We start from the raw sequence: 12,495 nt of genomic DNA, 5'->3' as shown, positions 1-12,495 counted from the left end.
TTATTTATTGAGATACAGCACAGAAAGGCCCTTCCAATGCTTCGAGCTGTGCTGCCCAACAAACCCCCGACTTAATCCTCGCCTAATCACAGAACTATTTTCAATGACCAGCTAACCTACCAACCAGTACATTTTTGACCTGTGGGAGGAAACTGGAGCACCCGCATGGTCACGGGGAGAAGGTACAGACGCCTCGGAGGCAGCAACAGGGACTGAACCCGGGACATCTGTACTGTATAGCACTGGGCTAACCACTATTCTCCCAGGCCGCATATGCACTAGGGACAATTTTAACACTGGCTACATAATCTTCATCCTGCACATATTTGGGTACGTGGGAGGTATCTGGACATGATCACCAGGAGAACATGCAAACTCCACATCGACAGCAACACCGGAGGTCAGGACTGTACCCACGCTGTTGGAGCTGAGAAGCAGCAACAGACACATTAGCTGCAGTAGGCATCGGGGAATTTGTCTGCAAGGTTTTCACTTACAATTTACAACAGGATTTAAAAGAAATCTTTAAACACTTCGAATGCTTTGTGTACATTTGTGTACAAATCAGTAAAAAGTCAGACCTGTGAAATTAACTGCTTTAGCTTTCGGCCCTGATCGAATTGCTGCTGCACACCACAAAATTCTTGTCATGGATACTGAAAAGGATGATGTTCACATTCTTTGGCAGAGAGCTCTCAGTTTAAAACAAGCTTGCAGATCCTGGCTCCGGGCCAACCGTCAAACACTTCAGCTGAGGAAATGGGAAATTTTGAGGTCTGACATGACAATGTAGAGATCGTGTAAAGGTTTGCGTCTGCCAAGCTGTCAGGGAAACAAAAGGCTCGACTAATGCAGGGAACGGCCCCATGTTGCCAACGTGTGTTTCTGTGCAGATTTGTAAGTTCCACCCAAGTGGTTTGCCTAAGACCGTTAATGTGGATTTATTCTGAAGTGGCTGGCGGTCAAAAGGTTACAAAATAAGAGAAATTGCTGAGTTGCAACATCACTATTTGCTGTCTGACTGCCTCTGTGCTGATGAATACATGAGGTATCAATCAAAACCTGCGGCATTTTTATCTTGTTGAAGTGTTAATCCTTAATACAAACAGAAGTACTTCAAGCCTGTACAATTCCACAAACTAGAGACTGCAACAGGATGAGCTCAAAGCACAAACTACAGGAATTTATTGCAATATTAGCCAGCTGAAGGTGCTTTCAATCTGTAATTGTTTAAGGGCTAAGCACACGTTTCGGCATGTGCGCATTGGAACAGACCCGATGGTGATCAGGCGACTGCATTGTCGAGCACCTTCTCTCTGTCCATCACAAAGGCAGGAATTCCCAGTGTCTGCCCATTTCAATCCGACTTCCCATTCCCATTCCAACATGTCAGTACACGGCCTCCTCTACTGCCATGACGAGGCCGTTCACAGGTTGGAGGAGCAACACTTCATATTCCGATTGGGCAGCCTCCAATCTGATGGTGGAAACATCAATTACTCTACCATCTACTGATTTCTCCCTACTTTCCTTTCTCTTTTTTTCCATTCCTCTTTCTGAGTCCCGTCTCACCCCTTCTCTTCTCCTCACCTGCCCATCACCTCCCTCTGGTTTTCCTCCTACTTGTCTTTCATCGATGGTTTATTATCTTCTATCAGATTCTTTCTTCTTCAGCCCTCTTCTTCTTCCGCCTATCACCTGCCAGCTTCTTACTTCATTCCTCCTCCCTCACCCACCTACCACCTCCCAGCTTGTACTTCTTCCTCTTCCTCCACCTTTTTATTCTGGCTTTTTCCCTCTTCCTTTCCAGTCCTGATGAAGGGCCTTGACCCGAGGTGGTAGCTGGCTTCACCTACCACCTCCCAGCTTGTACTTCCTCTTCCTCCACCTTTTTATTCTGGCTTTTTCCCTCTTCCTTTCCAGTCCTGATGAAGGGCCTTGACCCAAAAAGTTGACTGTTTATTCCTCTCTAAAGAAGCTGCCTGACTTGCAGAGTTCCTCCAGCGCTTTGTATGTGTGCAAGTGGAGACTATTTAAAACAGTGCACTGGGAGGCTGAGACAATGCAGGTAACTGGTTCAGTCTAAGCTTGTTGTGGAAGGGTGAGATGCTATGACTGATATGTGTTTGCTCAGTATAGCTGTTAAACTCAATCCTGATAACATGCCTGCATTATTTAATTTGAGAGGATTTGAGGTAGATCACTATTTGATTCTTGCCCAGTGGAAAATTGAGGACCAATGATAAAGAGTAGCTTTATTTGTCAGCCGAACATCGAAACATAGTGAAGTGTGTCAGTTATGTTGTGAATGTGCTGGGGTTATCCGCAGTGTTACTATTCTTCCGGCATTAATACAGCATACCAACATCTTGCTAACCTAACTGCCCAATCTCACCTGATTTAGCTGACACTGACCTGCTCAACATCAGCCATACAACACTGGAGTGGCTGGCTGGCTGGTGTGACAAGCTATGATGATGACTAACCTAACACGTATATCTTTGGAATGTAGGAGAAATCTCACACAGTCACAGGGAGCTGGGGGTATGTCTACTGAGGTACTAACATTTCCTAGCATCAAAGCTTCTCATAAATCCACAGCGCCCACTTCGGTGAAGAGGCTGATATTCCAGGTGAACTCAGAGATGGCATTGTAGCGACAATCTTCAAGAAAGGAGACTAATCCTTTCAACTTAAGGGCGCCACGGTAGTGTAGCGATTAGCACGACACTATTACAGCACAGGGCATGGGAGTTCAGAGTTCAATTCTGTAAGGAATCTGTATGCCATCCATGTGGAATGTGTGAGTTTTCCCCAGGTACCCTGGTTTCCTCCCACAGTCTAAAGATGTAGCGGTTAGTAGGTCAATTAGTCATTGTAAATTGTCCTATGATGAGGTTTGGGTTAATTCAGAGCTGTCAGAGGTTGCTGGGGTGACAAGGCTCGAAGGGCCAAAAGGGTCTGCTCTGCCCTGTCTTGCTTAATAGATATACCTAATTATACTGACAATAGAGAGCTTTCCTTGATGACTGCTACAGGGAAAGCCATTGCTAGTGGCTAAAGGGCTGCTCTCTGAAACACAGTGTGGATTCAACCATCTGGATACACAATGGACATGATCCTCAGGGAAGGTATTGAGCCAACCTTGATCTGTCTGGCCTACATGTGACACCAGACCTACAGAGGTATGGCCGGCCTCCTGCCTCCACAGTTTACATTAGATAATAAATGGCAGCATTGCCACAAATGTAACAAGGTTTTTAATTCTGTCCTGATGAAGGGTCTCGGCCTGAAATGTCGACTGTACCTCTTCCTAGAGATGCTGCCTGGCCTGCTGCGTTCACCAGCAACTTTTATGTGTGTTGCTTGAATTTCCAGCATCTGCAGAATTCCTGTTGTTAAGGTTTTTAATTGTCCTCTGTGCTTCCTAAAATGCTTAATAGTGTTTAATTCTTTAAGAGCATTGTTATCTTTAATGGTTTTTGAGCATCTGCAAATGTCAAAGATATTCTCAAACATTCAGTTTATATGGCAGCTTTGGCAGGTGCTGAAGTCTGTGGAGGGGCTTCACTAACTTTCACAGCAATCTAAGAGGGAGGAATCTATCACGGTACACAGAGGCTCCACACTAGTGTGGATATCTAATCAGCTGGGAGGCAGTTTTCCTGAAGAACAGAGCACGCAGGGGAACAAAAAATAGTATACTCAGAGTGATCAAAGATAGCAGCACCTCAGTACTAAAGCACGGTGCAGTCTGTTTTAACTGCTGAAATCAGAAAACTGAGTAGTAAAAGACTTTTAAAGATTTAAAGATTAGCTTTAATTTGTCACACGTACATCAAAACATCAAAGCCTACTGTGAAATGCGTCATTTGCATCAAATCAAATCAGCGAGGATTATGCTGGGGGCAATCTGTAAATATCGCCACACTTCCAGCGTCAACGTAGCATATTCACGGTTTACTAATCCTAACCCTAGATGAACGTCTTTGGAATACGGGAGGAAACCAGAGCACCCAGAGCAAACCCAAGCGATCGTGGGGAGAATGTACAAACTCCTTACAGGCAGTGGCAGGAATCAAACCTCGATTGGTGATCGTTGGCACTGTAAAGCAACTACGTTAATCGCTATGCTACCACGCCATTCTTAGAGTGATTTCACTAGCTGTCACTGATATTTTATTAAAATCACTGAATGAAGGTGGTTACAAAATATACAGAGCTGGCTGCCAATAGCAGTCAGTGATTAATAAACTTTAAAATATACTTTCAAAACATTTTATGTTGTCCTAGACCCTAGAAGTATCGATTAGTTTTCAGTGCCTCCTCAGAGGCATACAAACAAATGTAATTAACAAAAAACTAATTGGTAATTAAATCATCCTGAGGCTGTGGAAAATTTTGTGGGTGAGGCAATTTTAAAAACTAGCGCAGGAAGTTGTTGAGAGTCAAATTGTACGGAATATAACTTGCCCATAACGTTTCCACGATCTCTTGAGGGGTGCTGCCTATTTTAGGCAAATTGCGCCAATAAGAGGCAGTGCATCCGAAAGGAAACTCTTCTCCAATGTGCCTTCTTCATGGGCAGTTACTTGGGATGGAGGATGAGTAGTTTGTATTTTGGTTCTTTGGTTCTGAGGTGGCTCATGAGGCCATTGTGTGACCTGGAGGGGACGTAGATGGGCGGGATGGTGCATGTGTGCACGCTGCCTGTGGCATGACGGCTGATGAAGAACCTTTGGTGTACTGCAGAATTGCACCTATAGATGATATGCTCTGCAGCCACAATACATAGCTGAAGGAGAGTGTGAATGTGTCGTGTTGTAGATTGGGTGTCACGATAGCGTAGTGGTTAGCACAACGCCACTACAGCACCAGCGACCCAGGTTCAATTCCCGCCACTGTCCTGTAAGGAGTTTAAAGGCTCTCCCCATGACAGCACGTGTTTCCTCCCACATTTCAAGATGTATAGGTTAGTAGGTTAATTGGTCACATCGGTGTCATTTGGTGGCACAGGCTCATTGCCCTGGAAGGGCCTGTTACCAAGCTGTATCTCTAAATAAAAATAACATAGATTTTACACACGCACGCCACTGTTGAATTGCACTTTCTTAAACTCTAGGCTCAAAATCAGCCTTTCATAGTTGGTGTGCCCAAAATGTCTGCTAAATAAGTGTTTTGCAAAAAGGGGCCTCTCATTTATTGCTATTGACTTCCAAAACTCTCTTTCACCTTCATTGTACAGACTCCACTCACAGGGATCTTTTTGTTTAAAATATATTTTGGATCCCACACTTAGTGCATTTTCACAGTGTCAGAGACATTAACTGACAATTTAAGTCACACAAAGAATGAAAGTACAGTGTATTTTCCTGAATCTGAAGGTCCTCGACCAGCTGGACAAAACAGCTCTCAGTTCAAGGCGAGCCAATCTATAATATTCTTTGATATTGCCTGATAAGGTGGAAACATAGTGGATGTAATATACAAGGAAATGGGTGAAGATACTTTAGATAAGATAAAAAGGCATGCAGCTTTGCAAAGGGTGGTCCATCATTGACACCGTGACATGACTGAACTCCAGCTCAACCTGTGTCCAGCTAGAGTCACTGCATTGAGATCAGAAGCAAAGTCCGGAGTTTCCATATATTTTAAGTGTATTTCAAGAAAGTTCAGGGGAATCTTCCACAGTATTCTCAATAAGGATCAAGGATAAACTTTATTCACCATATATATTTACATGTATTAGGAACTTGTTGTGGTTTATTTTTGTCAGGACTCAACATGTGACAAAAAACAACATCATTCAATAATTATAAACAGTAAAGAATTATATAAAGTTAAAGTTAGAGGTTAAAGTACGCATATGGGAAAACGTGCATAAATATATAAAATAAATACAGGCTGCCTATGACTTTTGAGGAGTACTGTATTTGTCAACGTAGAGCAGGGAGCGAGTTTGTAAACCTGGCATGAACAAAGGTAGTCAGGAATGGTGAGGATGGAGGTGACGCGGGAAGATTATGGTACAGGTAGCAGAGAAGGAGTGCCGGGGTGGGTGGGGTGATGCAGGTGCAGACGCACCCAACCCTGGGACACCTGGCAAGGACATTTGATTTCAATCAAATAGTTTAGAGATCATTACAGAATTTCTCTCTGGTGCTTTGTGCTCCCTTCCCCTTTTCCCAACTATGATTCCCTTCTCTCTACCCCCTTCCCATTCTCAATCCACAATAGAGACTCATATCGTAATCAGGTTTATCGTCACTCATCCAGGATGAAATTTGTTTTTTTTTTTGCGGCAGCAGTATAGTGCAAGATATGAAGTTACAACAGTACTATGCAAAAGTCTTAGGCACCCTAGATATGCGCCTGAAACTTTTGCACAGTGCTGTGTCATCATGTAAGACCCTGAGATTCACTTACCAGTACATATTTACAATGTAAATAGCATTATAAAAAGTGATTTAAAATGTTCACAGTGCCATGACAGGGGATAATAGATAAAGGGGGTGTTGGGGGACTAACTAGAATAGTTGCAACACACATAAAAGTTGCTGGTGAACGCAGCAGGCCAGGCAGCATCTCTAGGAAGAGGTGCAGTCAACGTTTCAGGCCGAGACATCCTGACGAAGGGTCTCGCCCTGAAACGTCAACTGCACCTCTTCCTAGAGATGCTGCCTGGCCTGCTGCGTTCACCAGCAACTTTCATGTGTGTTGCTTGAATTTCCAGCATCTGCAGAATTCCTGTTGTTTGAATTAGAATAGTTGATCAGATTAACTGCCTAGGGCAAAAATTTAGAAGATGGCACGAATAGCCTTATTGCACATTCGAGAAGGAAGAACATTTACTACTAATTCAAATCCCCAAACAATGGGTTATTTTGTTAAAGCCAAAAGATACCATGGACATTTCTAATTGTGTTTTTTTTTTGCACTATTGTCTTGTTTTGCATGGCTCTTTCTATTGTCTTGTACTACTTACATACAATTTACCTTCTATTGCTGTCAGAATCTGTGAGCCCATGATGCTTCTGCAAGCGAGCTTTCCCTTGCACTTGTATCTCCCTACACTTACTGATAAGGCAATAAATCTAACTTGATTTATAATCCTGACTATTTGTGGGAGCTTGCCGTGTGCAAATTGGCTTTAACATTAACGGTGACTATATTTCTTTTCAATGCCTGGCTCTTACAAACGATTCTTTGGGAAACATGGCCCATTGAGAGGAAGTGCTATAAATGAACCATTTTCGTGCAATTCACCTCCACAGAGACAAATTGATGGCACCAGCTCTCTGAATAGTTACAGTCTTAGACACATGATATCTCAGGCATTTACATGAAGCCAGAAATATTACAGTAGGTTAAGTATAAAGCATGTACTCAATAAGGAAGAATTTGACTGCATATAATATGAGCAGCCCTCTGTCCTCTCCCACATCCACTCTGACCCATTCCATCCAAGGTCACTGACAGTAAGTGCAGCTTGTTTCTTCATTGTATCGTAATTGCGAATTATGTAAAAAAATCAATAAATATCAACTATTCAAATAACTTGCTATTCTTAGCCAGACATACAGTATTTACTTCACTAGCCAATCCATACACTCTCTGGTTTGACAGAAGAATCCACATCTTTACCTACCAAGTTTGAGGTTTTGCCGGCATTCCTTCCTGCAACAGACTGATGTCCTGGTACAAAATAGAGCAGATTGGTAGCATAGTGGTTAGCACAACACTTTACAGAGCCCGCCAGCACCGATTGTGGATAAATTCCCGTCACTGACTGTAAAGAGTTTGTACCTTCTCCCCGTGACCATGTGGGCTCCAAACCACATTCCAAAGACGCATGAATTAGAGTTAGGGTTAGTAAATTGTGGGCTTGCTATGTTGGTGCTGAACGTCCATAGATTATTAAAGCAAATAATGCACTTCACTGCATGTTTCAATGCACATGTGATAAATAAATGAAACTGAATCTGATTTTCAATGTTCAATTGGTAAAACGTCCAGTGGGTTGCAACCGAAGCCTTGACCTAGCTGAAGTTTGCTGCCAGGCCTGATCATCCATCTTAGACACCCAGCAATGCTTACAACCTTTGAGCCAGGTAATACAGCACACAAACAGGTCCTTTGACCCAACTCGTCCATGCCAACAAAGATGCCTCTCTAAGCTAATCCCATTTGTCCACATTTGATCCATTTTCCCCTAAACCTTTCTTATCCATGTACTGTACTAGTTCAAGTGTTTCCCAGTCCGTCCTGGGTAAATCCCTCCCAACCATTGAGTACATCTACATGAAACACTGTCGCAGGAAAGCAGCATCCATCATCAAGGACCCCCACCACCCACGACATGCTCTCTTCTAGCTGCTGCCATCAGGAAGAAGCTACAAGAGCCTCAGGACTCACACCATCAGGTTCATAAATAGTTATTACTCCTCAACCATCAGCCTCTTGAACCAAGGGGGATAACTTCACTAAACTGCACTTACGCCGTTATTTAAATATTTCCGCAACCAATGGATTCAAGGACTCTTTATTTCATGATTTCGATATTTATTGCTTATTTATTTATATTATTATTTCTTCTTTTTGCATTTGCACAGTTTGCTGTCTTCTGCACTCTTGTTGAGTGCCCTAGTTGGGTGGTCTTTCATTGACTCTGTAATAGTTACTATTCTATGGATTTGTTGAGTATGCCCGCAGGAAAATTAATCTCAGGGGTGTATATGGTGATATATATGTACTTTGATAATAAATTTTACTTTGAACATCGAAATGTTATTCACTTCAATGCTTCTTATGCATTCCATATACGCAGCACCCTTTGTGTGAAGTGGTTGCTTCCTTTCACTCATGTAAACATACACCCTCTAGTTTTCCATCCCCTTCGCTGAGGGAATGACTGAACATTCAGTCTACCTATGCCCTACTCATTTTGTACACCTCTATAGGTTCACCCCTCGTCCTATGCTCCAGTGAATAAAATCCTACTCTGCTCAACCTCTCCTTATAACTCAAGCCTTTGGGTTCTGCCAACAGTCTTATAAATCTTCTCTTGTAATTCATTTCTCAGCATAGATATCTGGATTATGACTAGAGAGAAATGATTCTGTAAGATTTTTCTTCCCTTTCATGTTAGAATAGAGAAGTGAATTATAATATCTCGAACTGTAGTCGATTCCTGCCTCATCATTTTTCTCTGCATCATAAAATTTGTTTGATTTCTGTTCCCACTTCTGATGAAAGATCATCAACTGAATGTTTAATTGAAACCCTGTCTAGATTTTTCCAGTCTAGTCCAATCCAGAGTAGTCCAGATGACGGGTCTCAAACTGAAATGATGACTGTCCATTTCCCTCCACAGATGCTGCCTGACCTGCTGAGTTCCTCTAGCACCTTGTTGTTGTATTAACTGCTTCTCCCTCCACAGTTTCTGAGTAATTCTAGAATATTCTGTCTTTTTTAAAAGTCAGATTTCCAGTAATTGCTGCATGTTCCTTTTGAAAATATCTGTAAATGCAGATCAGATACTTGATCTGTACAGTTCAGAACTGCACTACACAATGGATTTATTCAGTGGTCTATAAGGAAGCCAACACAAGCATTTTGAATCCAAAAGCTTGTGACTTAGTTTAATATCTCAACCTGAAACTAAAATATAACGCAATTTTATGCAAAACCTGATGAGGGTTAATGCAAAACATTCTCCATTTATGAAAAGCCATTTTAAATGGCTTCCCAGACACTTTACACTCCATCACACTAAGGCAACACAATTAATAAAGGCAAGATCGATGCTCATAATCCGGTTTGGTCCTCCTCCTTAATAATTAATGGTAGCAATCATTTCGAGAAGTGAACCCCCCTCAAAAAAACACCTTACATTCATTTAGCACTGTAAACCATCTCCAAGTGCCATGCACAATTGGGAATCAGTGAAATCAATAACTATTGTGAGCTGGGGAAACAAAATTATATACTTTACTGAATATTGAAATGCCATCATAAAGAAGTAGTTCCGAAGTGTGGACTCACGATTATCAGCATGCATATTGTTAAAGCTCCATGGATGCTACAGCAGCTTTGCACCTCCCAAGACAGGGACTTGTCAACTGCAAGTGAGAGGACTGACTATAAAGTAGGGAAGTCTGAATGGTTTTGCCCCCAGACACCGACATTGTGTTGACAGTATTTGATTTAGTGCTTGAAAAGCATTTCATATGCCAGCCAGCAAGAGAATAGGGAAGAGATGGAGAAAACAAGCAAAGATACACTATATAAAAAAATACAAGATTAGGAACAGTCAACTTCATCTTTTGTCACTGAGGAATGTTGCATTTGTGCTTCACCCAGGAAGTAAAATGAAAAATGTATGACAACAAACTGCTCCAAAACACTAGCAACATTTATAACATGAATTTTTGGAAATCATAAAAAATGAGCCCTTAAAAATAACAAATGAACTTCGAATTGCTTCGCTTCAGAGAACTCCCATATGTTTTTAGGTCTGCTTGGAGACACAGCTTCGGTGGATTAATAGAAATCGTGCAATGCTTTTCTTCTCCATTGAGATCTGTACCAAATCAGGTCTGAAAGCTTTTGGCAGATAGATGCAAATGGAAATTGTCATGCCAAAATCAAAATATAAATTAATACTGCGATCGAAGTATGTAAATGCTTCCCCTCAATTTTACCTTCTAATGATTTCATCTCTTCCCCCCTCTCAGTTTTATTCTGGGCTGTCACTGGGGACTGCATACAAGATTTCTATACATGTAAAACAAAGCAAACAGGACAGCTGGAAGAGTGAATATCTCTTATACCCGACCTATTTAGGAAAGCTTCAGAGATTGCTATCTTCTTTGCCAGCCATTTCATTCAGCAATAGAGGCACAATTGTTACATTCATTGCCTGGCCATGAGTCAGCCATTGTATTAAAACACCAGAATAATAATTCACACCATAGACTAAATTACCACTTAATGTCTGACCCGCTGAGCACCCTCTGATCTTCAGGTTTTTAAAGTGAGATAAACAGGGAGAAAACTATCAGGGAAACCAAGCAAAGATTAGGTGATGGGCTTTGAAAAAAAACACTTCCATTCAGAAGCAAGTATTGCCCTGCCTGTTCGCGTCATTTCCTTACCACCTCCACTGTATCTCTGGCCTTAAACCTTAAGGCGGGAGGAGAAGATGGCGGTTCGCCTGCACGTGTGCAGCCCTCCGGTGAAAAATGATATCATATCTGTTAAATAGGGGCCGTGGACAATTCTGATTTGATGGAGAATGGACGTGAAAGCATACAGGAACATCTGGAGAAATTTCTGAAACACTCATCCACTGCTGTCGTTACTGCGCGGTCGGGAATCTTTCGGAGGGTAGGCCTCAAAATCCCCGGCCTTGCCTGCTTTTGGCGACCGAGAAGGAGGTCGAATCGTTCGGACAGAGATAGCGCTCAGTACTCGGTGTCAGAGAGCTGATCAGAGCTCGAAGTTTTCGGATGACTCAGAATCAGATTGTGGTCGGCATGGCAGGGAGAGTTTTTCTTCCTTCTCCCATCTGCGTGAGATGTGGGACATTTGAGGGGCTTTGAACTTTACTGTGCTCATGGACTCCTTCATCAAGTTATGGTATTGTTGCACTGTTGTAACTATATGTTATAATTATGTGGTTTTGTCAGTTTTTTCAGTCTTGGTCTGTCCTGTGTTTTGTGATATCACACCGGAGGAAATACTGTATCATTTCTTAATGCATGCATTACTAAATGACAATAAAAGAGGACTACATGTCTTCATAATCTGAAGTCCATTATAGTCTTCCAGATTCAACCTTGGTTCAATAATTTCAGATAATGAACAGCTTCTGTGTCTCACATGGGGGGGCACGGTAGCATATAGCAGTTAGTGCAATGCTACTATAGCACCGGTGGCCCTGTAAGAAGTTTGTGCATTCCCCCCGTGATCGCGTGGGTTTCCTCAGGACGCTCCAGTTTCCTCCCACATTCCAGAGACGCGTGGGTTAGAGGGTTAGGTTGTCACCTGAGCGTGATTGGGCGGTGCAGGCTCACTGGGCCGGAAGGGCCCGTTACTGTGCTGTACCTCTACATAAATATTATCACGGTGGAACAGTAGCATAGCAGTTACAGCACCAGTGACCCTGGTTCAATTCCCGCAACTGTCTGTAAGGAATTTGTACGTTCTCACTGTTACCATGTAGGTTTCCTCTCACATCCCAAACATCTACAGGATAGTAGGCTAATTGATCACAGTTGGGTGGTGTGGACACGTTGGAACTGTCACCGTTCTGTATCTTTAAATTAAATTTCTGGCATTCATTGTTTTGTTTTCTCTCCCTGTTGATAATTTCAGATATTTTGTGTTTCCATTCCCTCCATATCTAATACTGTTATCTTCCTCCTTAACCTCTATCTCCCCTTCCATCACTTAGTCTCTTCAGCCCTCTGCCCTATCGCAATCCTTTGCAGC

General features: G+C 42.4%; 1 protein-coding gene and 1 long non-coding RNA gene across 5 annotated transcripts in view; both read right to left on the bottom strand.

The window, feature by feature from the left end:
- The window catches only part of wwox (WW domain containing oxidoreductase), a 1,184,285-nt gene that overhangs the window by 233,016 nt on the left and 938,774 nt on the right, over positions 1–12,495 (bottom strand). The gene's annotated exons all lie outside the window — the stretch shown is intronic.
- LOC134356331 (uncharacterized) overlaps positions 7,681–12,495 on the bottom strand; it is a 94,713-nt gene continuing 89,898 nt past the window's right edge. The window contains exons 2-3 of the long non-coding RNA XR_010020336.1: positions 10,704–10,776; positions 7,681–7,695 (exon numbers count right to left, since the gene is read on the bottom strand). This is a non-coding gene — a long non-coding RNA (uncharacterized LOC134356331). The remainder of the gene's footprint in view (positions 7,696–10,703; positions 10,777–12,495) is intronic.

The sequence above is a fragment of the Mobula hypostoma genome, chromosome 14 (genome assembly GCF_963921235.1).
Source record: "Mobula hypostoma chromosome 14, sMobHyp1.1, whole genome shotgun sequence".
NCBI classification, from domain to species: domain Eukaryota; kingdom Metazoa; phylum Chordata; class Chondrichthyes; order Myliobatiformes; family Myliobatidae; genus Mobula; species Mobula hypostoma.
The sequence above is the reverse complement of the archived record's forward strand: the minus strand, read 5'-3'. Positions and strand labels throughout refer to the sequence as shown.